Genomic DNA, 26,140 nt, shown 5'->3' on the forward strand with positions numbered 1-26,140 from the left:
GGAAGAAAAACTTGTCCATAAAAGCATATTCATAAAATCAGATTAGAACAAATTTATACCTATCATTTTAAAGATCATAGAATAAATTTGCTAAGTAAGTTTTAAAAACTGCTACAATATAAAATATATATTATTGAAAGAAATTTAATTTTAGCTTAAAATTTTAAATATATACTTAAAAGTATAATTTTTATGAAAGCACAGATACTACTGTTAAACATATCACTTATTCTTAGAAAAAAATTAAATCGATCAGAATCTGATTACATTTATACTCCTAATTTTTATAATGTAAATTTCAAACATCAGGTTAGATTCACATTTAAGATATTTAAAGCTTCATAATTTAATGATTAATCCAACTTTTATTTATACTTTTAATCCACTTGAACATTCTAAAGTATCACTGAACGTCATCACAGTTGTCCTGGTTAGGTCAAATAGTAATTACAGAGCTTTCCATTTAGAAATGAGATTATTTTAAGTAATTGAATATAGCATTGAAGGTACCCTACTACTATGATTATGCTGCTCATTAATGGTTTTTGAAAGCTAAAATGCAATTTTAATGATAGCTGCCTATTTTTCTTTGCATGTTTTATAGTTGACAGATAAGTCAAAAATGTTGGTTCTCTTCAAAATCTTTGCTGTTGCACCTAAATTATTTAAAAGAATGAAAGTGGTCTGAGCTCAATTACTGAACTTTTAAGTCTACGTTTTTTTAAAAATACACTTACAGGCTTTTCTTTTTCATTAAACAAAAACCTTAAAAATGATTACAGCATTCGAAATGTTGCCAAATTTTATAGAAGAAAATTATCCAAAACACTTAAATGTTTAAGATCAATCTAGTTGAGTATATTTTGTTAATTCTTTGAAAACAGAGGTTCCATAAGATGACTCACAACATACTTCATTTGCTTTTCAAAAAAATTAATAGCATTATCATAAATAAACTAAAAAATTTAAGGAAAATTAGTCTCCCTCCGTCTTGTTAAGTGAAAATTTCCTACAACACATGTTATTAACAGCTTGCAGACACTTCCTGTGAAACATTCCACAAGCAGTATAGAATAAGTACCATATCATACATTTAGAATGTGAGCTTTCTTCTTCAAAAATAAAGACTATGATTATTTAAATACGTAAGATCTCACCAATGGTATATTCTTGCCCTCTGCTTATATTATCACAATAAATATAAAATACTTCAAATAATTAAGAGATTTTCAGTAAACACCAAAGTTTTGTCATCAAAATACATCACAAAGGTTTCCTTCATTTTATACCTGTTTGGAAATGAATATATCACATTAAATGTAACCTTCCAAGGATGATAATAAGGAAAAAAAGCAGTTTTTCTTTCTCAGAAACATACCAAATAAGGAGTACAATCGTTTCTCTAAACAATATTAGAGAAAAAGACTTCAAGTTTGCTGCATGGGGAAAAGGTAATAAAGTTTTAAAGTGGGGAAAACTGCTTTGTTCCTTCAATTCTCCAGTTGAAATTAATTACAGCAAATGTTTATGAAAACATCTGTTCCTTACAGTTATAAATTCTTAATCTTAGTATGGACGGCTCTAGATTTTTATTTTGGAAAGAAACTGTCTGACAATCGAAAGGTTTACAAAAGAACAGGCAGGATTTATAATTCTGCAAAATTACATATACAGTGTGCTATATCCAGTACAGATTTGCATTTGTCTGAAACACTTGGATGAGCTTAAAACTGGTTGTAACCAGGAGAAATCAGAAGAAAAACAGAAAAGTTCAGTTTTCATTTAAGCTGTTATACAATAAAAACATATTGTATCACAAGAAAAAAATAACCTAAGAATTAAAAACAAATGCTACTTTACTGTCAACATAGTTTGGAGGTAAGTACAGTAAATTAAGTATTAATTTTATCAGGGACTTTAATAAATCTAATGCCATTATAACCATGGGAAGGTAAATGTAGTGTTCCTCAAAAATAACAACAGAGGGTGCAAGAGAGTTTAATATGATGTTTTCCCTTGCTGTTCTGATCCCTGAACTAAGCTGTCAGGTAGCTGTAACTGTAACAAGGATACATGGGTTGCTTTCAGATCTAACCTTCTCTCCCTCCCACCCTCCCTCTCTCTCTCACAGACACACACCCGTAGGTGCACGAAAATGCATTAAAGTACTCTCACACAAAGACCTTTAAATGATCCAACAGAACAAATGTGTTTTAAAGTAAGAGTTCCTTTCACTTGCTGGAAAAGTAATTTTAACAACAGAGTAAACTTTAAAACTACAATTGTGATTTTAAGGTGTTTTCAATATTTAATGTAAACTAACCAAAAAATAAACTCGATATATTTATTGAGTAAATTTTAAATAAATATACAAATTATATACAATAAACAGTGTATAAATTTTGTGTGTTGCTATATATATGTATAAGATTGTACAATGTATATATTTATAGGAACAGTTCATCAATTACCTGTGACCATTACAGTTTGAAATTTACATAACACATTTATTTCTCATTAATTGGTAAGTAACTTTGTAAAATGAGTTCACAACATTCATAATTAAACAAATTTGCCTGATTTGAAAAAAAAAATGCTCATAGCTATATTGTTTTTAATGAGGATACAAAGAGCATATAGTATTTTCCGTTTGTAATTAACATTCTACCTATGTATCTAACTTGTTAAAACCATAATATGTATGATGATGATTTGAATTTCAAAAATAGAATAAATTAAATTTGGACTCCTTTTTAGCATTTATTGCAGTCATGTTGAGCTAAGAGCATTTATAGTATCTGTGCAGTGTTGAAATCACGCTAAATGAAGGTTTACAATAGAATTCAATAGTGCTTTTAATACATAAACATCTGCTTTGTAAGGGAGGACCAAGATTTTAAACTTGGTTAGATTAAAAGCAAGCAGAATAATGCTATAAACAAGCATATCTACTCAATTGTGCCATCAGCTTATACATAAAAAATCTAATTTTAGGGTATCATATCATACTAGGTATGAATTCTGAAAAGTACAACATAATTTTAAAAAGGCTGACTTCTGAATTGTCAGAGAAATATCATCAAGTGTGTGTGATAAATTATTAATAGTAATGGGAAAATATTTGGTTAAACTAAGTTGAAAACAAAGCTATGAATAGCCACATTTTTAGTTATGATGGATAATATGGCATAAATGAATAGTGTAAACACCTAAAACTGTGTGAGTTTTTAAATGAATGAGGATAACTACTGAAATGTTTTACTTAAATTTAAAATCCCATTCAAAGTGAACAATACAAAAAAAGTCTATAAATTAAGCATATTCATGTGCTGACATACAGTTACGGCAAAGGATAATAACAGTGTTGTCTCTGAAAACAGTAGCCACAGAGAGTATTACATTATCTCAAGAATCAGGTGAACAATATGCTAAGTCAGTTATTTATGGCGAAAATCTAGGACCACACGTTTAGGTTTAAGAGCTAGTGCTCAAATAAATGTAGGAAATTTGTTTATTTAATAATTATTCTTTTTCTCTATTGTTAATCTGTCTACATTCTAATGATTTAATAGGCATATTTAGTTCTCTACATAATATTTTCAGATTATTAAATTAGATAATGAAATTCAGATGTAAAACAAATGCATAGCAACTATTTGAAATAACACTAAGTGGACAATTTTAATTTAAGAAGATAATACTTTTGTTATTCCTATTAAATATTAAACAGAATTTTCTTGTTTAAAAGAAAGGAGAATGGCATCAGCAGAGTGGCAGAATATACAACTCTAAATTCTCATCTTCCAACAGAAACATCAGAAAACAAGAACTGTCAGAACAAACTTTGTACTGACTTTGGAAATAGTCGAAGATCAATCAGCACCAAATGAACAAGGAGTCCAGAAAAAGGCAGCCTGAAAGCTCTGTGGGGTTTTGCTCCACCCTCATCCTAGATCAGCAGCAGCTGTGGACAAGAAAGCTAGTTCCCAGGGTGTGCAAACTGCACCTGGTCCCAGGGCGAGCAGAGAAGACCATATCTGCAAAATACCGTATAAATCAATGCTAACTTGTTAGGAACTACCTGAATAACTGACTGAAGATGTTTATCTCCTTCTTCATCTAACTAATAAAAAAGGGGAAAAAAAAAAAAAAAGGCAGGCTTTGTTTGCTCTTGAACACACTGCAAGTCAAATTAAGAGTCAGCAGACACCTGGGGCAAAAGATTACAACCAAACCATAAAACAGACCACCCAAGACCTGGGAAAAAAAATTAGCAAGAGTTTGAGAAATTAGGACATTCAAAAGCACCTGTGCATATAGGGGAGTACAGAAGGCTACACATATGCCCAGGGCAAGATGCATGGTGATGCAGAAACTGAGAAAACCATACATTTCCACATGAAGCTGGCCACTGGGAGGACTGCGAGCCTGGCTAAATGATGGGCTGCTGTAGCAGACACAGTCTGCAAAGGCAAGGAGAGGTTTGGGGTTCTGTTGTTCTTTATTTTAGCTCCTGGCATTCAAAAAATTTCTGTCAAAATCCTCACTGAACACAACCTAAGACTTCAATGTCAAAGAATAAGACTTTGCAAAAGTAAAAATGTTCCAGGAGAATAACTAAATCAATGGACTAAGGTAATTTTCAAGAACATGGAAAACAGCAAACCCAGGAGAAATAGAGAATATGATTTCTGAAGAACCTGATTTTTGAATAACAATGTACAAATATCCCATTGTCAACAACAACAAAATCATGAAGCATACAAAGGAACAAGAACTATGGCTCATCTAAGGAATGAAAATAACTTGATGGAAACTATCCCTGAGAAATTACTGGATTTACTAGACAAAGATTTTGAAATAACTGTCTTAAAGATGTTCAAAGAGCAAAAAAAAAGACTTAAAGGAAAAAACTATGTAGCAAATCAACAAAATGATATCAATAGAGAGGTAGAAATTATAAAAGGAAATAGAATTTATGAAGCTGAAAAACACAATAATTCAATTGAAAATTTCCCTAGGGGGCTCAACCACAGGTGTGAGTAGGCAGAAGACAGAAATAACAAATTTAAACGTAGGACAATTGAAATTAGGGAGTCTGAGGAGCAAAAATTTTAAAAAAAGACTGAAGAAAGACGACCCTAACCCAAGAGATGTGTATAACACCATCAAGCACAGCAACACACACACTACGGGAACCTGACAGAGAGGAGAAAGAGGCAGAAGGAACACCTGAGGGAATACGGTGAGAAGCTGCCAAGTCTGATGAAAAGCAGAGAGCTACAAATCCAAGAAATTCAATTAAATTTCAGGTAGGATTAACTCAGAGACTCATATCAAGACACAATATCAGCAAACTATTCTAAGACAAAACAAGCAGAGCCTCTGAAGGAAGAAACAGAGAATCCTCAGTAATATTAGCAGTTAATTTTTCACCAGAAAACATGCAGGCCAAAAGAACAGGGTGATCTCTATAGATTTTAAATTACTTTTTAAAAAATGGCTATCAATCAAGAATTTTGTATCTACCAAAATACTCATTTGAAAATGAATGAGAAGACTGTTAAGACATTTCTAGAAACACAAAAGCTGAGACTCAGATCAGATCAGTCACTCAGTCGTGTCTGACTCTTTGCGACTCCATGAATCGCAGCACGCCAGGCCTCCCTGTCCATCACCAACTCCCGGAGTTCACTCAGACTCACGTCCATCGAGTCAGTGATGCCATCCAGCCATCTCATCCTCTGTCGTCCCCTTCTCCTCCTGCCCCCAATCCCTCCCAGCATCAGAGTCTTTTCCAATGAGTCAACTCTTTGCATGAGGTGGCCAAAGTACTGGACTTCCAGCTTTAGCATGATTCCTTCCAAAGAAATCCCAGGGCTGATCTCCTTCAGAATGGACTGGTTGGATCTCCTTGCAGTCCAAGGGACTCTCAAGAGTCTTCTCCAACACCACAGTTCAAAATCATCAATTCTTCGGTGCTCAGCCTTCTTCACAGTCCAACTCTCACATCCATACGTGACCACAGGAAAAACCATAGCCTTGACTAGACGAACCTTTGTTGGCAAAGTAATGTCTCTGCTTTTGAATATGCTATCTAGGTTGGTCATAATTTTCCTTCCAAGGAGTAAGCGTCTTTTAATTTCATGGCTGCAGTCACCATCTGTAGTGATTTTGGAGCCCAGAAAAATAAAGTCTGACACTGTTTCCACTGTTTCCCCATCTATTTCCCATGAAGTGGTGGGACCAGATGCCATGACCTTCGTTTTCTGAATGTTGAGCTTTAAGCCAACTTTTTCACTCTCCACTTGCACTTTCATCAAGAGGCTTTTGAGTTCCTCTTCAGTTTCTGCCATAAGGGTGGTGTCATCTGCATATCTGAAGTTATTGATATTTCTCCCGGCAATCTTGATTCCAGCTTGTGTTTCTTCCAGTCCAGCGTTTCTCATGATGTACTCTGCATAGAAGTTAAATAAACAGGGTGACAATATACAGCCTTGACGAACTCCTTTTCCTATTTGGAACCAGTCTGTTGTTCCATGTCCAGTTCTAACTGTTGCTTCCTGACCTGCATACAGATTTCTCAAGAGGCAGGTCAGGTGGTCTGGTATTCCCATCTCTTTCAGAATTTTCCACAGTTGATTGTGATCCACACAGTCAAAGGCTTTGGCATAGTCAATAAAGCAGAAATAGATGTTTTTCTGGAACTCTCTTGCTTTTTCCATGATCCAGCGGATGTTGGCAATTTGATCTCTGGTTCCTCTGCCTTTTCTAAAACCAGCTTGAACATCGGGAAGTTCACGGTTCACATATTGCTGAAGCCTGGCTTGGAGAATTTTGAGCATTACTTCACTAGCGTGTGAGATGAGTGCAACTGTGCGGTAGTTTGAGCATTCTTTGGCATTGCCTTTCTTTGGGACTGGAATGAAAACTGACCTTTTCCAGTCCTGTGGCCACTGCTGAGTTTTCCAAATTTGCTGGCATATTGAGTGCAGGACTTTCAGAGCATCATCTTTCAGGATTTGGAATAGCTCAACATACACTAAAAGAAAAGCTAATGGCAAACTTCCAAGTTGAAAGGAAAAAATACCAAAATAACTCAAAGTTGTAACAAAAAATAAAGATCTCTAGTAAAGGTAAATATGTGTGCAAATATAAAGCCAGTATCATTGTGTTTAAGATTTGTGATGTTGCACTTGGTTTCCTACTGCAGCTGCTGCTAAGTCGCTTCAGTTGTGTCCGACTCTGTGCGACCCCATAGACGGCAGCCTACCAGGCTCCTTGGTCCCTGGGATTCTCCAGGCAAGAATACTGGAGTGGGTTGCCATTTCTTTCTCCAATGCATGAAAGTGAAAAGTGAAAGTAAAGTCACTCAGTCGTGTCCGACTCTCTGCAACTCCATGGACTGTAGCCTACCACGCTCCTCCGCCCATGGGATTTTCCATGCGAGAGTACTGGAGTGGGTTGCCATTGCCTTCTCTACAGGATATAAAAAAATAAATGGATAAAAAAAATTATAAATTGATACAACTGAGCAACAATGTACAAGAAAAATTTATCAAACAGCATAAAAGGGAAAAGGTCAGAGCAGTATAGCAGCACATATTTTGTATGCTGTAGAGTTATCAACTTGAAGTTGATTTTTAAAAATTTAGGATTTAAGTGTGATCCCTGTGACAGTCACAAAGAACGTATATAAGAAATTACACAACAGGAATAAGAAGGCAACAAACAATGGTCACTACAAAACAAAAACAAAAGAACACACAACCAAACGCAAGAAAACGCAGTAATGGAGGAAAGAAAGAGGAAGTAAGATATAAAACATACAGAAAAATAACAGGAAAATGGCAGAAGTTCTTTTTATCAGCAGTTACCTTAAATGTAAATGGATTAAAGTTTCATTCAAAAGGCAGAGATTAGAAAAATATGTATTTAGAAAAACCACATTTTAACTATATGTTGTCTACAAGAGACTCATTTAAGAACCAAAGTAAAAGGATAGAAAAGATATTTCATGTAAAAATAACCAAAGAGAGAGAGAGATACTTGGCTATACTAATATTAGACAAAACAGACTGTTACAACAGACAAGAGAACTGTTTGACAAAGAAGGCCATTATATATTGATGAAAGGATCAAACCGTGAGGAACATACAACAATCACAACATGTATGCACCAAACAACAGAACATGGAAGGAAATACAAGAAGCAAACGCTGATAGAACTCAAGGGAGAAACAGTTCTACAATAAAAGTTGGCATGACATCTAGACAGGAGATCAAGGAGATATAAGGAAACGCAGGACTTGAACAAGACTGTAAATTAAGTCACATAAAACCCTCTAGCCAACTACAGAATACACAGTCTTCTCAAGCGCACACGGAGCACTGTCCAGGAAGCACCGTATGTTAAGTCACAACACGAGCTTCAATATAGTTAGAAAGACTGAATCCACACAAAATATCTTGTCTAACTACAAAGGAATAAGGCTGGAAGTCAATTACTAAAAACAATGGAAAATTCTTAAGTATAATAAATGCAAATGTTAGTGTCTAAAGGTAGAAAGAAAAAGAAATAAATATGTAGGTAGGATCTGTATGAACACAGTGGTTGTAAAAATCATTTTTAAAAAAACGGTGATGGTGATCTCTGATTAAACTTTAAAGCAACTTCCAGAGGGGGGAAACGATGAATTGGTAAAAGCAAACTGTCACATTCAGTTTAATGAAATTTTGAAGGAGAGGTATTAAAACATCATTGCCGGGGTCCAGCCCCGGCTGATCCAGGGTATTCGAAGGAGAGACGGCATAGGCAACCTATTTATTTAAATATTTATCAAAGATATAAAGAGTAATAGGATGAGGATAGCTCAGTGAGGAAATTCAGTGGAGAAAAGAGGCTGAATAATTCAGCCAGAAGGTGAGAGAAAGAACGACATGGGGAGACCAGGTTTTGGTGAACAAGGCCCGCACTTTATTTTCCAAAGTAGTTTTTATACCTTAAATTGCTCATAGAGGATAATGGGGGAAGGGGTGGAGTCATGCAAGGACAGCAGCTCCTGGTCCTAATAGAAGCCAGGCTTTCAAACTTATCATATGCAAAAGTTAAGGTGAATTACATCATCTTCTGGCCAGGAGGCCTGTTAACATTTTAAGAAACTTATCTTTCTCTAAAGGTGATTATTCCAAAGTCAGGCACCAGCCTCCAAAAAAGCATTGGACAAAGCTGCATTCCTATAGGGCAAAGGTGAGGTGGGCTCAATCAAGAAAAGAATTAACTCAAGGGTCCAAGGTTACAAACACTGAGGCTACTACTTACATTTCTATACACCCATTATATCAATCAATACACTGCCAAGGACATAGTAGGTAAGGAGTATGGAGACTTAGCAGCAAACACTGGCCCAATAAGTGAAAAACCCTTCACCAATACAATTTCTAGTCAATCTTTTAACTACTCAAAGGAATCTGTGTTTAGACAGTTTAGAACATCTCCTGCCTCTCACAGTTGGGAGGCTCTGAACAATCACATGTGGCCAGAAAAACCTATTCAGGCAGGCTAGAGGATTTCCAAAGGAGTTTGTAGGTTAAACACTGTCACACTCAGGAATTATTAACTGGAGCTGTAAGCTAACTCTTTTCTCAGAGAGAGGTAGTGGGGGACAGCCCCCCGTAAAGTCAGAGGTGTAGGTGAAAGCACAAAGCAGAAAGTAGGCAGACTCTGGTTTTGGGGGTAGATGCTCGAGAATTCCCAGGGGGACTCCTGAAGCTCGATCCCGCCTTTGCGTGTGCCGAGCCTCCTTCCTCATGACCTTTGTCATGGGCGGAGTTCCTCACGCTGGCTCCTGGCAGTGATAGAATTCCAGTTGAGCTATTCCAGATCCTGAAAGATGATGCTGTGGAAAGTGCTGCACTCAATATGCAATATGCACTCAATATGCAATATGCACTCAATATGCAATATGCCGGCTCCCAGCACATCATGACTAAAAGCCAAAGCTCTGGCAGGAAAGACCTGAGTATATACTCCACCATTTATTTTCCCTCTAACTTAACTTCAATATTTCAGTTTCCTCGTCTACAAAATGAAGATGACAACAGTTTACACCACAATATGTGGTTATGAAGATTAGATGAGTGCAAGTGAAGAGCTTAGTATAGCACGCAGCACAACCTAAAACCTCATGAATGTTATCTGTCTTTTTATGAATGCTTTGATCAGTACTGTATCCAGTGAAGGAGTAAAAGTAGAAGTCTATTAGTTCTATATAAAGGGAATAAACTTATTCATAATTTAAATAATTGGAAATTATAATTCTTGGTAATTAAAAACCATTATTTCTGATAAAATTTATAATTAACAAAAGTTTATTCTATGAATTATACACCTATGCAACATTTGTGGTATTCTTCTAATACCCTTCCTGATGATAATACCAAACACTGAGAGTGGAGAAATAGTAAAATTAAGTAAAATGAGAGCCTTGAATATAAGTTATCTAATGCATGAGCTGAATACATATAAATATTTCTTGGTGCTGATAAAATGCAAATAGATAAAGAATTAAAACTATGGTCCATCTAGTAAACGGAAGCTATCACATATAGTAGAGTGTAGTGTACAATATTACTGTTGCTGTCCTTTAGTTGCTAAATTGTGTCTAACTCTTTGTGACCCCATGGACTATACAGCCTATCAGGCTCCTCTGTCCATGGGATTTCCTAGGCAAGAATACTGGAGTGGGTTGCCATTTCCTTCTCCAGAGGATCTTCCTGACGCAAGGAGCAAACCTGTGGCTCCTACATTGGCAAGCAAGTTCTCTACCACTGAGCCACCAAGGAACCCCATACAATACTACACATGTATCAGAATAAAATAAGCTTTAAGAAGAATTGATTAGATACTGAGACAGAATAGAAACAAGGCCTAATTCTAAAGATAATCACAAGGATAACTACAGAATTTAAATTAACATGTAATATCACTCAAATGCTAGTATCTTTATTTTTTATCATTGTCATTTCCAGGCATACTGTTGTCTCTTCAGCCATTCTATGGACTTAAAGTTGCTTGATGTTTCAGAAAAAAACAAAGCAGACCAGGAATCAATCAAGTGAAGAGAAAGAATTCCAATGCAAAATTAGCCTCTCTGGGTCCTACCATCCACATCTACAGTAGAGAAGGAAAGGACCAGGTCAGACCAAGCTCATGAACAGGCTGATAATCCAAATCCCCTGGGGACAGGTTTTTAGGGTGTGTACGTGAGTCTGAGTGAACTCCGGGAGTTGGTGATAGACAGGGAGGCCTGGCGTGCTGTGATTCATGGAGTCGCAAAGAGTCGGACACGACTGAGCGACTGATCTGATCTGATCTGATCTGTGTGTATATATGGTGTGTCTGTGGGAGAGAAGAAGACTGGAAAAATGGACGAGCCTGAGAGAACTGTGAGTGGGATCCAACACCCTTTATTTTCAAAGGTTTCCTAGATTACTATGATGATACAAAAGTCTTTCCTAGTAAAAAATAAACTTCTACACTGCTTAAGTAATAACCTCTTACAGAAGGCAATTTAATGTATCTCAAATAGGGACTGCATCTCACATATCTTGATTTACTATCAGCTATCAATAAGGCACAAATTTGATCACATTTTCCAGGAGTAGCAGAGGACTGCTTTGAGGTATGCCAATTCTGCACATTACACTGTGTTCTCAGTTCCATGAAGTGATTACCGGGGAGCGTGCACAGTGGAAATGCCCAGCAGAACACTGCTATTGGCCTCCATGGCCCTCCTGTGGACCACCTGGGCTTCAGAAGCATCTTCCTACAGAGGAGTTACACAATTAACGCCAATGCTATAGTTTAGACAGTTACAAAATACATTTATAGTAAGCAGATAAACAACGAAACAGACTTTAAAAGGAGCTTCCTTAAAAGTAAATGTGTTGACAAAGAATACTTGAAAATATTTTTCCAAGTTTATAAAGTGCAAAGACTATCAAGGCCAAAGACAATTACTCTACACTTTGCCCTTTGCTACATTTTTCCTTAACAAAAATACAAATATTGACTTAGTTTAAATTCTGACCAACATTTTTAGATTTGCTACTAGTGCTAACACAAGTTTTAATAAAATACTCATTTTATTTCTAAAAAATAAAGACAGTAGCTTTTCAAAGATGATCTAATTGACACAAAAGGAATTCTAAACCTGAAATCACATTACCGGTCTAGCACATAAATAACACAGCAAGCCATTTACATATTATTTGCTACAGTACATTTGCTATTGAAGTTCTATTTCACTTAAATCTTTCAAATAATAACTATAAAATATGTATATTAAATGTTCTGGTCAATGTATAAAAAATCAAGTATCTTTATACAAAACAAATTTCTTTCAGCAATTCTCATTTTCGCTACTGATTACAATCAGTGCCAGAACCTTTAAAACTGTTTGACATCAAGTGGACATGACCTCATAAAATGTAAAGACACCATTAGCTTCATGTACTATAACATAAGATACTTAATATTAAATATCTCCCTTTTTGGTATAAAAAACTAAAGTGGAACTATTTGAAGGACATAAATTACCATCCACGAACTAGGGTAAATCATTAATGTATCTTTTAAATGACAGTGAACTGAACAAGTTCTTATACCAAAGATCTACCTAAAAAGCATAATGGGCACTTTAACTACAAAGTCCCAAAGCTCATGAAAAGAACTGAGGGTAAACATTCTCAAACCTATCTTTATTTTTTAAACCAATTTACTAAACTAAATCACGTTAAATCTAGTAATCTAAATCTCCAAATACAATATCAAACATTTTCAAGTGTGTACCATTTCCTTCAAAGTAAAAAATTCAAAACTATTTTAACTTTGGATATCTGCAAAGTTCTTCCTGCCATGTAGTCATCATGTTCACAGGCTCTGGGGGACAGGGACTAAAAATATGTGGGTGGAGGCATTATTCAGCCTGCCGCATCTTTTTTATTTAAAGTGAATATCTTGTGGATAGCATATAACTGGCTCTTGCTTTGTAAAACCTTTTCTGACAATGCCTGCCTTTTAATTGGTGTGTTTACACTGTACATATTGTGATTACTGATACAGATAAAATAAAATATACCACCCAATTACTGTTTTGTATCTGTTCTTCTTCCATCCATCCTTTCTTTTTCTCACATTTTATACTTTAAGTTGAGGATATGTTATGATTCCCATTTGATACCTTCTACTGAATTATTATTTATTCTTCTGTATTACATTTTTTTAATGAATGTTCTAGAGCAGGAGTTGACAAACCATGGCCTGGCACAGTCAAATGTTTTTCCAGGTTAAACTGCACTGAAACAGAACCATGCCCATTTGTTCTTGTACTAAGGTTGCTTTCACACTATAAGGCTGAAAGAGAGATCATAATGCTTTATGACCTTAAATATATATATGACACTGTCCTTAAAGAAAGTGTCTCCTGACCCCTACTCTAGGCCTGTATTCCATGTGTAATCAATGAGAGCTGTTTTCAAACAACATGATGATGCCATGTGTAACACATGACCCTACTGCAGCAACTCCCGATTCCTCGCTGTCCCGCTCTGTGCTATGCTGTCACGTACATCACCCTTACGTACTCTGTAAACACACAACACACTGCTGCTGTTTCTAGTTTAGACATTCAGATTTGAGGGCAGTAAAAAAGAAGAAAAAATAATTTCACTTGTACTTCCTCCACTCCCAACGCTCTTTCTCTTCTTTGCATGGATTCCAGTGTCTTTGCCCTGTCTGTTGCTTCTGGCAACTCTCCTTTCACATTTCCTACACAGTTGAATTGCTAATAAATTCCGATGGATTTTGCTCATCTGGAAAAGTCTGTCTTTCTTCTTCATTTACTTCAAAGATATCTTTCATTTGGTATAGAAATCCAGCTTGAGAAGTTGTGTTTGTCCTTGTAGCACGTAAAATGTGTTACTCCATGGTCTTCAGCTTGCATGACTTTCACTGAGAAATTTGCTCTAATTCTTATTTACTTCTTCCATCTGTAAGAATTTTGTGTTACTTTCTGTTATCGCAACACTAATTGTTTTCTGGTTGCCATTACTTACTTGTCTTCTGTTTTTATCAGTTTAAATATCATACAACTATGTTTGGAAATTTTTATTTGTTTTCTCATATTTACTATGGTTTGTGCTCTCAGATTTTTGGATCTGTAGTTTAGGGCCTGTCATTAATTTGGAGAACTTATCGGCCATTACTTCTTTAAACATTTCTTCTGAACTGCTCCTCTACTGGGATTCCACCCACATGTCCCATTTGATTTCATCCCATGCTTCTTAAGTGTTTTATTTGTGTTTCTCTTTATGTTTCAATTTGAATAACCCAGACTAACATATTTTACAGTTTATTGATTCTTATTTTTTCTTTGTCAACTGTGTTGATGACCCTTGTTATTCACTTCAGTTCAGTCCCTCAGTCGTGTCCGACTCTTTGCGACCCCATGAATCGCAGCACACCAGGCCTCCCTGTCCACCACCAACTCCTGGAGTTTACACAAAATCATGTCCATTGAGTAGGTGATGCCATCCAGCCATCTCATCCTCTGTCGTCCCCTTCTCCTCCTGCCCCCAATCCCTCCCAGCATCAGAGTCTTTTCCAATGAGTCAACTCTTCCCATGAGGTGGCCAAAGTATTAGAGTTTCAGCCTCAGCAACAGTCCTTCCAATGAACACCCAGGACCGATCTCCTTCAGAATGGACTAGTTGGATCTCCTTGCAGTCCAAGGGACTCTCAAGAGTTTTCTCCAACATCACAGTTCAAAAGCATCAATTTTTTGGCACTCAGCTTTCTTCACAGTCCAACTCTCACATCCATACATGACCACAGGAAAAACCATAGCCTTGACTAGACGGACCTTTGTTGGCAAAGTAATGTCTCTGCTTTTGAATATGCTATCTAGGTTGGTCATAACTTTCCTTCCAAGGAGTAAGCGTCTTTTTAATTTCATGGCTGCAGTCACCATCTGCAGTGATCTTGGAGCCCGAAAAGATAAAGTCTGACACTGTTTCCCCATCTATTTCCCATGAAGTGATGGGACCAGAGGCCACAATTTTCATTTTCTGAATGCTGAGCTTTCAGCCAACATTTTCACTCTCCTCTTTCACTTTCATCAAGTGGCTTTTGAGTTCCTCTTCACTTTCTGCCATAAGGGTGGTGTCATCTGCATATCTGAGGTTATTGATATTTCTCCCAGCAATCTTGGTTCCAGCTTGTGTTTCTTCCAGCCCAGCCTTTCTCATGATGTACTCTGCATGTAAGTTAAGTAAGCAGGGTGACAATATACAGCCTTGATGTACTCCTTTTCCTATTTGGAACCAGTCTGTTGTTTCATGTCGAGTTCTAAGTGTTGTTTCCTGACCTGCATACAGGTTTCTCAAGAGGCAGGTCAGGTGGTCTAGTATTTCCATCTCTTGAAGAATTTTCCACAGTTTATTGTGATCCACACAGTCAAAAGCTTTGACATAGTCAATAAAGCAGAAATAGATGTTTTTCTGGAACTCTTGCTTTTTTGATGACTCAGCGGACGTTGGCAATTTGATCTCTGGTTCCTCTGCCTTTTCTAAAACCAGCTTGAATATCTGGAAGTTCACGGTTCACTTACTCCTGAAGCCTGGCTTGGAGAATTTTGAGCATTACTTTACTAGCATGTGAGATGAGTGCAATTGTGCGGTAGTTTGAGCATTCTTTGGCATTGCCTTTCTTTGGGATTGGAATGAAAACTGACCTTTTCCAGTCCTGTGGCCACTGCCGAGTTTTCCAAATTTGCTGATATTAAGTGCAGCACTTTCACAGCATCATCTTCTAGGATTTGAAATAGCTCAACTGGAATTCCATCACCTCCACTAGCTTTGTTCGTAGTGATGCTTTCTAAGGCCCACTTGACTTCACATTCCAGGATGTCTGGCTCTAGGTCAGTGATCACACCATCGTGAGTATCTGGGTCATGAAGATCTTTTTTGTACAGTTCTTCTGTGTATTCTTGCCACCTCTTCTTAATATCTTCTGCTTCTGTTAGGTCCTACCATTTGTGTCCTTTATCGAGCCCATCTTTGCATGAAATGTTCCCTTGGTATCTCTAAATTTTCTTGAAGAGATCTCTAATCTTTCCCATTCTGTTGTTTTTCTCTATTTCCTTGCATTGATTGCTAAGGAAGGCTTTCTTATCTCTCCTTGCTATTCTTTGAAACTGCATTCAGATGCTTATATCTTTCCTTTTCTCCTTTGCTTTTTGCTTCTCTTCTTTTCACAGCTATTCGTAAGGCCTCCTCAGACCGCCATTTTGCTTTTTTGCATTTCTTTTCTGTGGGGATGGTCTTGATCCCTGTCTCCTGTACAGTGTCATGAACCTCCATCCATAGTTCATCAGGCAATCTATCAGATCTAGTCACTTGTTACAGACATTCTCTATCTCTGTTACCTTTTTTATAAGTCTTGAACTTTAAATTCCATTCCTTGATAAAATTTTCATCTCTGCTGAAATAAACTATCTGATTTTGCATGCTGACAGGCTTTTCCCGTGAAGCCTTTAACATATAATTCAGTTATTTAAATTTCCTTACGAGACTGCAAAGCCTTTGTAGTAGTTGTGTCTAACTGTCATTAGCCCTTGTGTCTTCAATGGTATTTTTTGGGGGGCGGGGGGGGGTCCCATATCCCTCTTCATACTCTTTTTATCTTTTTGTTGAAGCTCTTATGTTCACCTGTTATCAAGCTTATCAGTGGTAGAGATTAAGGTACTTTTTATGCTTAGAAATGAGCACACACTTCCTTCTAGTAGAACTTTAGCACAGGGGTTTGAGTTAACCTAATTAGGAGCTGAGCTAGGTATGAACTTTGTAGTTCCTGTGGTTATGCTTGCAAGAAAAGGCTGCAAACTCTTATACAGAGCACACTGTGTTAGAGATGGTGAATTTAGTTTGCTAAAGATTTTTTTTTTTCATTCTCACAATTGCTCCATTCCCAGCCTTAATTCTTCATGATCCAAAAAGGTCTGTCTCTTCCAAGTTACTTATTATTTGACAGGTGTTATCCTGGCAGCAGGGAGTGAACAATGGGGCAGAGTATTCTTTGATCTTCTGATTAAGTCTTTACTCTTAAGTGAGCACAGGGTCTCTAGCTCTCAGGGCAGTGTGTATTTTTGTTTTGTTTTGCTTCTTGCCTGCACTGCACAGAATGTGGAACTTCCCTGACCAGGGACCAAACCCAGGACCCTGCAGTGGAAGCACAGTCTTAACCATTGGACCACCAGGGAAGTCCCCAATGCATTTTCAGTGATCCTTCCCCTCACCTGGTATAGTTCTGGTTCCAATACATGCTCCTACCCTTCCTCTCAAGGTTGAGGTTTATTTTTTCCCCTATTCCAAATCCCAGGCTGCAAAGGGATTCCAACTGTTCCTTAAGGCAGCAGTAATTATTGCAGGTCCCCCAACAGAATATGGTTTTGCTCCATAAGAGAAAAGAGGGAGAAGAGTCCAGCTGGAGTTTATTGTGCCTCTTATTCAGTTCGGTTCAGTTCAGTCGCTCAGTCATGTCCGACTCTTTGCAACCCCATGGACTGCAGCACGCCAGGCCTCCCTGTCCATCACCAACTCTCAGAGTCCACCCAAACCCATGTCCATTGAGTCCGTGATGACATCCAACCATCTCATCCTCTGTTGTCCCCTTCTCCTCCTGCCTTCAATCTTTCCCAGCATCAGGGTCTTTTCAAATGAGTCAGTTTTTCACATCAGGTGGCCAAAGGATTTGAGTTTCAGTGCCTCTCATTAGGCTGCTGAATTTCCTACTACAGTTCTTCACCACAAGGGGAAATATTCTTTGATTGCCTGATGGGATTCTTGAAGAAAAATCTACACAAGAGAGTACAGAGTTCTATTTTTGTGCACCCCATCCCCCACCTCCCAGCTTCAATTTTTCTCAACAGCACAACCTGATCCCCACAATTCAACAATCATATTAACTTAACTCTTTCTACAGGTGTCTGTTGTATCTTGCCCTGGTAAGTTGACACTTGTATCTTGCTTCTATCTGCAAGAGAAAGGTATTTGTCTCCCTCTAGATTCTGTACCAGTTCATTCTCTTGCAACTTCAGCACTCAGTGTGCCGGGAGCCAGCATGAGGAACTCCGCCTGTGGCAAAGGTCATGAGGAAGGAGGCTCGGCATATGCAAAGGCGGGATCAAGCCTCAGGAGTCCCCCTGGAAATTCTCGAGCATCTGCCCCCAAAACCAGAGTCTGCCTACTTTCTGCTTTGTGCTCTCACCTACACCTCTGACCTTACGGGGGGCTGTCCCCCACTACCTCTCTCTGAAAAAAGAGTTAACTTACAGCTCCAGTTAATAATTCCTGGGTGTGACAGTGTTTCAACCTACAAACTCCTTTGGGAAGTCCTCTAGCCTGCCTGAATAGGTTCCAGCCACATGTGATTGTTCAGAGCCTCCCAACTGTGAGAGGCATGAGATGTTCTAAACTGTCTAAATACAGATTCCTTCGAGCAGTTAAAAGATTGATTAGGAATTGTATTGGTGAAGGGTTTTTCACTTGTTGGGCCAATGTTTGCTGCTAAGTCTCCATATCCCTTACCTACTGTGTCCCTGGCAGTGTATTGATTGACATAATTGGTGTAAGTAGTAGCTTTAATGTTTGTAAACTTGGACCCTTGAATTAATTCTTTTTCTTGTTATAGCCCACCACACCTTTGCTCTGTAGGAATGCAACTTTATCTAATGCTTTTGGAGGGTGGCGCCTGACTAATCACCTTTAGAGAAAAATAAGTTTTCTGAAGAAAGGGTCTTAAAATGTTAACAGGCCTCTCTCTGGGCCAGAAGATGATGCAAATCACCTAAACTTCTGCATATGATAAGTTTGCAGGAAGAAAGCCTGGCTTACTGCATGACGCTACCCCTTCCCCCATTATCCTCTATGCATAACTTAAGGTATAAAAACTACTTTGAAAAATAAAGTGCGGGCCTTGTTCACCGAAACTTGGTCTCCCCATGTCGTTCTTTCTCTTAACTTCTGGCTGAATCATTCAGCCTCTTTTCTCCACTGAATTTCCTCACTGAGCTATCCTTATTTAACCACTCTTTATATCTTTAATTAAGATTTAAATAAGCTGTTGTTTCCTGATCGCCAATGCTGTCTCCCCTTCAAAACCCCTGGCTCCACTGGGGCTGGACCCCGGTACTCAGTGGGTTCAAGAAAAGCAGTGAACCTGCCATCAGTCCATCTTTTCACTGTTCTAAGTTTAGAAGTGATTTTCTCCAGCTTTCTACAATCCCAGTCAGAAAACAGAAATCATGCAAACTATTCCTATTTAATTCTACATGTTATGATTTTCATAGCTTATCATCGTAACTTTCCACTTAACTTCACACATTCATCAAATGCCTACATGAGGCTTACTGCATTGCAGGCAATGGGTCAGAGCTGATGCGTTCATTTGGCTGAAGTTCTTTAAGAACTAACACCCGAAAAAGATGTCCTTTTCATTATAGGGGACTGGAATGCAAAAGTAGGAAGTCAAGAAACACCTGGGGTAACAGGCAAATTTGGCCCTGGAGTACGGAATGAAGCAGGGCAAAGGCTAATAGAGTTTTGCCAAGAGAACGCACTGGTCATAGCAAACACCCTCTCTTCCAACAACACAAGAGAAGACACTACACATGGACATCACCAGATGGTCAACACCGAAATTAGACTGATTATACTCTTTGCAGCCAAAGATGGAGAAGCTCTATACAGTCAGCAAAAACAAGACCGGGAGCTGACTATGGCTCAGATCATGAACTCCTTATTGCCAAATTCAGACTTAAATTGAAGAAAGTAGGGAAAACCACTAGACCATTCAGGTATGACCTAAATCAAATTCCTTATGTGATTATACAGTGGAAGTGAGAAATAGATTTAAGGGACTAGATCTGATAGACAGAGTGCCTGATGAACTATAGATGGAGCTTAGTGACACTGTACAGGAGACAGGATCAAGACCATCCTCATGGAAAAGAAATGCAAAAAAGCAAAATGGCTGTCTGGGAGGCCTTACAAATAGCTGTTAAAAGAAGAGAAGCAAAAAGCAAAGGAGAAATGGAAAGATATAAGCATCTGAATGCAGTTCCAAAGAATAGCAAGGAGAGATACGAAAGCCTTCTTCAGTGATTGATGCAAAGAAACAGAGGAGAAGGGCAACCGTGATGGAGTGTGGTGTATGCATATTTGCACCTTTACCACTCTGGTGGGAAGCACTGTGTTAAACCCGAGGGGCTACATTTTCAGTACATTAGATTCTACTGGCGACAGATACTTCAAGCCAATTCTGTTCATATAAGAACTTAAATGTATATAAGCCAATTAATGAATGTGCTCTATGTGGAGCCAAAGAAAGAAATTTGTGAGGAAAATCAGATATGTATGATATTCTAACCACTATTGTCTCTATACGTAAGAAAGAGCTCCTCGGAAGTCAAGGTCTCAGAACATTAGTTGATAAGGAAATACCACAGTTTTACAAAAGGAGATCAGACTCTAATTTTAATGGCTTCAAAGTTTTCTAACTTGATACAAGCATCCTTTCACACCTCTAGAGGTAACTACAGAGAACATCATGATTGTCTGAAACAACTGCTCCTTCTGTAGCCGAAGCTCAAATGGTTATCACTGATGTTTATTAATCTGCATTTCCAGCTGACCTTCCTTGTCAAAGCTGAGTTTATTCTCTAGGACTCCAGGTTCATTGGTTACATTATAGCCAAGTTCCTACTCTGGTCCCTCAGTCCCTCTGCATCTCTAATGTGACCATTTCTACTATATGTAATCTGTTTTACATAGATTTATAGTCTGACTCTTGAAAAGTAATGTTTTATTTTTTTTTTAGTTCTCAGTGCATATGTCCTACAATTTCATTTTACTTATTATACACTCTAAAAAGATGAAAGATGAGGGGCTGCTTAAAAACTACTTGAATATCTAAGTCATACGGCTATGAAATCTAAATAAAAAAAAACAATACTACACAGAAACTTTGGTAATCATATAATAATAAAAGTCAGCTTCAATCTAAGAGTAGGTCAAAGAGATTACTGTACTAGCACATGTATGATTCAATCTTTTGGATTAAAAGAGCACTATAACTTTGAGTTATAAAAAGCTCTGAGAACTGGAAACAGAAATACAGTCTAGGATAGATTATTCAGACTAATATAGAAGCCTTGGCATGAATAATGAGAGAACTGTGGTTGATCCACAGAACAGTTGGATTATGAACCAGAATATGCAAATCAGGTAACTATTTATGATAATTATTAAAATGTTAACTTGCAAATAAAGCACAGAAAATACCATTCTACAGTAGGTTGACTCAAGCGCAGTACAGGACAAGGCTGTATAATTAGAAGTGTATGTGCTTTATGGCATGTATTACTCTGAGGCATGTTAAAACCAAAGGAAGAATGCAAGCACAGTTTATATTCGTTTTCAGTTAGATAACTGGCCATGATTTCTTTACACATATGTACACATGCATGAAGGCATGCATGTGCACACACACACTCACATACACACACCTCAGTCTGGTTGAAAGTCTCCCTTTATTTTCAACAGGCTTTGTTAACTATATTTTTTAAAATGTATTTACCATGGGCTTCTCTCAAATCCCACAAATAGGAATTTTCACCCTGTTAACTGTATTGGGAAGGTGCTGAGTTGTGCTGACTTACTGTCCCCAGCATGTGAAACCTGCTCACACCATTCCTCATTTGAAAAATCACCACACTCTTTCCCTGGCTTCATAACCCAGCCTATGGGCTGCTACTTCTCTGAAGATCTGGTACATCCATTTTCTCCATTAATAGTTCTAAAAACAGCTATCAGAATAATCTTCGTGTAAATAATCATGTTTATCAAGGTAAGATATAAGTCACGGCTTGCAGTGCTCTGTGTGCGTGTGTGTGTTATTTTACCTGATGAATAATTCAAATCTAAACTCCCAACCAAAGACGCAAAGGTCCCTGTGAAGTGGTCTCCTATCTGCCTCACTCCATGTTCTATAAGAGACTTTGGTTTTCATCGCCCCTCATTCTATACTGTTCTTCAATTTGTCCTAACTATGCTTTGAATTTCTCCTTTATTGATTCCACTCTTTACTGCTTCTAACAGATATTTCACTTCAGCTATTATTCACGCACTAGTAGGTTATACTCAAAATCCTTCAAGCCAGGCTTCAGCAGTATGTGAACTCAGAACTTCGAGATGCACAAGCTGGGTTTAGAAAAGGCAAAGGAACCAGAGATCGAGTTGCCAACATTTGTTGGATCATAGAGAAAGCAAGGAAATTCCAGAAATACATCTATTTCTGCTTCATTGACTATATTAAAGCTTTTGACCGTGTGGATAACAAACTATGGAAAATTGTTAAAGAGATGGGAATACAAGACCACATCACCTGCCTCCTGAGAAAACTGTATGCAACTGAAGAAGCAACGTTAGAACCGGACATGAACAACACACTGCTTCAAAATCGGCAAAGGAGTGCGTCAAGGCTGTACACTGCCACCCCGCTTAACTTCTATGCAGAGTACATCATGAGAAACGCTGGGCTGGATCAGTCATAAATAGGAATCAAGATTGCTGGGAGAAATATTAACAACAGATATGCAGATGATACCACTCTAATGGCAGAAAGCGAAGAGGAATCTTCCCTTTCTCAAGGAAGTGCCTCTTGATGAAGATGAAAGAGGAGAGTGAAAAAGCTAAAACTCAACATTCAAAAAGACTAAGATCATAGCATCCGGTCTCATCACTTATGGCAAATAGAAGGGGAAAAAGTGGAAACAGTGAGAGATTCCAAGAGTCTTGTATGGATGTGAGTGTTGGACCATAAAAAAAGGATGAGTGCTGAGGAATTGTTGCTTTCAAACTGTGGTGCTAGAGGAGACTCTTTAGAGGCCCTTGGACAGCAAGGAGATCAAACCAGTCAATGCTAAGGGAGTTCAGTTCAGTTCAGTCGCTCAGTCGTGTCCGACTCTTTGTCACCCCATTAATCGCAGCATGTCAGGCCTCCCTGTCCATCACCAACTCCCGGAGTTCACTCAGACTCACGTCCATCGAGTCAGTGATGCCATCCAGCCATCTCATCCTCTGTCGTCCCCTTCTCCTCCTGCCCCCAATCCCTCCCAGCATCAGAGTCTTTTCCAATGAGTCAACTCTTCTCATGAGGTGGCCAAAGTACTGGAGTTTCAGCTTGAGCATCAGTCCTTCCAAAGAAATCCGGGGCTGATCTCTTTCAGAATGGACTGGTTGGATCTCCTTGCAGTCCAAGGGATTCTCAAGAGTCTTCTCCAACACCACAGTTCAAGAGCTTCAGTTCTTCAGCACTCAGCTTTCTTCACAGTCCAACTCTCACATCCATACGTGACCACAGGAAAAACCATAGCCTTGACTAGACGGACCTTTGTTGGCAAAGTAATGTCTCTGCTTTTCAATATGCTACCTAGGTTGGTCATAACTTTCCGTCCAAGGAGTAAGCGTCTTTTAATTTCATGGCTGCAGTCACCATCTGAAGTGATTTTGGAGCCCAGAAAAATAAAGTCTGACACTGTTTCCACTGTTTCTCCATCTATTTCCCATGAAGTGATGGGACCAGATGCCATGATCTTTGTTTTCTGAATGTTGATCAGGATGAGATCAACTGTGAATATTCATTAGAAGGACTGATGCTGAAGCAGAAACCCCATACTCTGTCCACCTGATGCAAACAGCCAACTCAGTGGAAAAGACCCTGATGCTGGGAAAGATTGAAGGCAAAGAAGAGAGTGGCAGGGGATGTGACGGTTAGATAGCATCACCAACTCAATGGACATGACCTTGAGCAAACTGCGGGCGACAGTGGAGGACACAGGGAATTAGCATCTGCAGCCCCTGCGGCAGCAGAGTCGGACTCGACAGCCACCAAACAACAATAAGCAGGAGATGTTTTCACTATTTCAAAAAAATTTAAATCAAAAGAAGGATATTTTGTGACACATGAAAATTATATGATATTCAATGTTTGGTCATCATAAATATAGCTTTATTGGAAGGCACCCATACCCATTCTTTTACATGTTTCCTGTGGATGCTTTTAGATGACAAGGACTAAGCTGAGTAGATACTGCAGACCAAATGGCCTGTGATTCCTGAAATATTTATTCTCTGGTCATTTCCAGAGGAAAAAATCTGTCCATCCCTGCTCTAGATCAGGGCTCCCCTGGTGGCTCAGATGGTAAATGTTGGCCTGCAGTGCAGGAGATCCAGGTTCAATCCCTTGGTTGGGAAGATGCCCTGGAGAAGGAAATGACAACCCACTCAGCAGCTTTCAGGGGCACAAAACTCTGAGGTTATCAACACATCACTTTTTCTCATGGACTGCTTCTCGAGAGTGTACTCTGGCTCTGCCTATAACCATCCCCACAGAAACCTCACCAGCAGAAGGTAAGGGAGTTACAGAAGATAATGAAAAGGCTCCCTTGGCTGCAGCTGAGAATGCGTCTTCTCTGATGCTCCAAGGATACCTTTCTGTGAGGTGGGGGGTGGCTAAAAAGATTCCATCTACTAATCAACAGAAAGAAAGCAAGCAGGCGGGGAATAAAACTTGGCTGCTCACTTTTAAATCATTCCTCATCTTGAGGAAAAGAAACTGACTTCCTCCACACTCCAACCCACCCCCCCCACACACACTTGCATTTCATGGACAAGCACACACTGACACCCAGCCTCCTGCCATGGCAAACAGGAGGGTATGCCATGTCCTCCAAACAGATCTGAGAGGTATATTATCGTAAGTGAAGTCACTTCAGTAGTGTCCGACTCTGTGCGACCCCACAGACGGCAGCCCAACAGGCTCCCCCATCCCTGGGATTCTCCAGGCAAGAACACTGGAGTGGGTTGCCATTTCCTTCTCCAATGCCTGAAAGTGAAAAGTGAAAGTGAAGTCACTCAGTCGTGTCTGACTCTCCGCGACCCCATGGACTGCAGCCTTCCAGGCTCCTCCATCCATGGGATTTTCCAGGCAAGAGTACTGGAGTGGGGTGCCATGGCCTTCTCCGATATTATCATAAACTGAGAATTAATTCAAGAAACAATGAGTCCTACTGTGTAACCATTGAGAGTAGAAAGAACTCGGTATCAAATTCACCCAAATTCAAGCCTTTGCTTTCGGCGGCAACTTTCTAGTGTACAGCTGGTAAATGCCAAACAAAGTCACCTAGGCAGGACAATTTCTGGAAGAATTATTTTTTTAAGCAAATTCCTTCTGATCCATTAAGAGGTGATGCTACTTTAACTCAGATGTTGTGCAGACCTCACAGTTGATACAGATGACTAATTACATTTCTCTTATTTCCAGATCCTAGACATCTTTAGGGGCACAAAACTCTGAGGTTATCAACACATCACTTTTTCTCATGGACTGCTTCTCGAGAGTGTACTCTGGCTCTGCCTATAACCATCCCCACAGTCCGCACCAATGAAAGAACAGGGCCCCACACGAACACACGCTGCTCTTCTCCTATCATGATGGAGTCCTAGCGCCTCGCCGTAAGTGTGCTTGCTAGCCAAAATATCAGAGTCAGTTCATCCAGTCAGCACTTAGTGAGCTTCTGCTGTGTGCCACGGGGAATTCGGGACGAAACACACAGCCTCTGCTTTCAGAGAACAAATAGTTCAGTTGGGAAAACAGATGAATAAACCAAATATAAAGAATATCAGTAATGGGTTCCGAACTGATAACACCATGGCTCCTGTTAAGTAGCAGAACAGTGAAGGGGTAAGGAAAATCATCTAAGGCACGATGCAGGCAAATCTTTTTTTTTAAATTACTGCATTTTCACTTCTCTTTTCTACTTGCTTATTACCTCCTCTTTTCCCTAACTCCAGAAAACAGTGATGGAGTTTTAGATAGTTTACTGGCTAATAGAATAATTTGGGTTGGCAGAGAGTGACATAAAAGATTGGCTAGCCAACATTTCCTTTAAGGATTCTTTTTTCTTCTCTCTCCTTGGATCAAGTGAGACCACTGGAAAAGATAATCCTATAGAAATAA

At 38.6% G+C, this 26,140-nt stretch overlaps 1 protein-coding gene across 15 annotated transcripts in view; it reads right to left on the minus strand.

Moving 5' to 3' along the window:
* Positions 1-26,140, minus strand: part of TBC1D5 (TBC1 domain family member 5) — a 592,732-nt gene that overhangs the window by 295,870 nt on the left and 270,722 nt on the right. The window lies entirely within an intron of this gene.

This window comes from Bos indicus, chromosome 1 (genome assembly GCF_029378745.1).
Source record: "Bos indicus isolate NIAB-ARS_2022 breed Sahiwal x Tharparkar chromosome 1, NIAB-ARS_B.indTharparkar_mat_pri_1.0, whole genome shotgun sequence".
Taxonomy (NCBI): Eukaryota; Metazoa; Chordata; class Mammalia; order Artiodactyla; family Bovidae; genus Bos; species Bos indicus.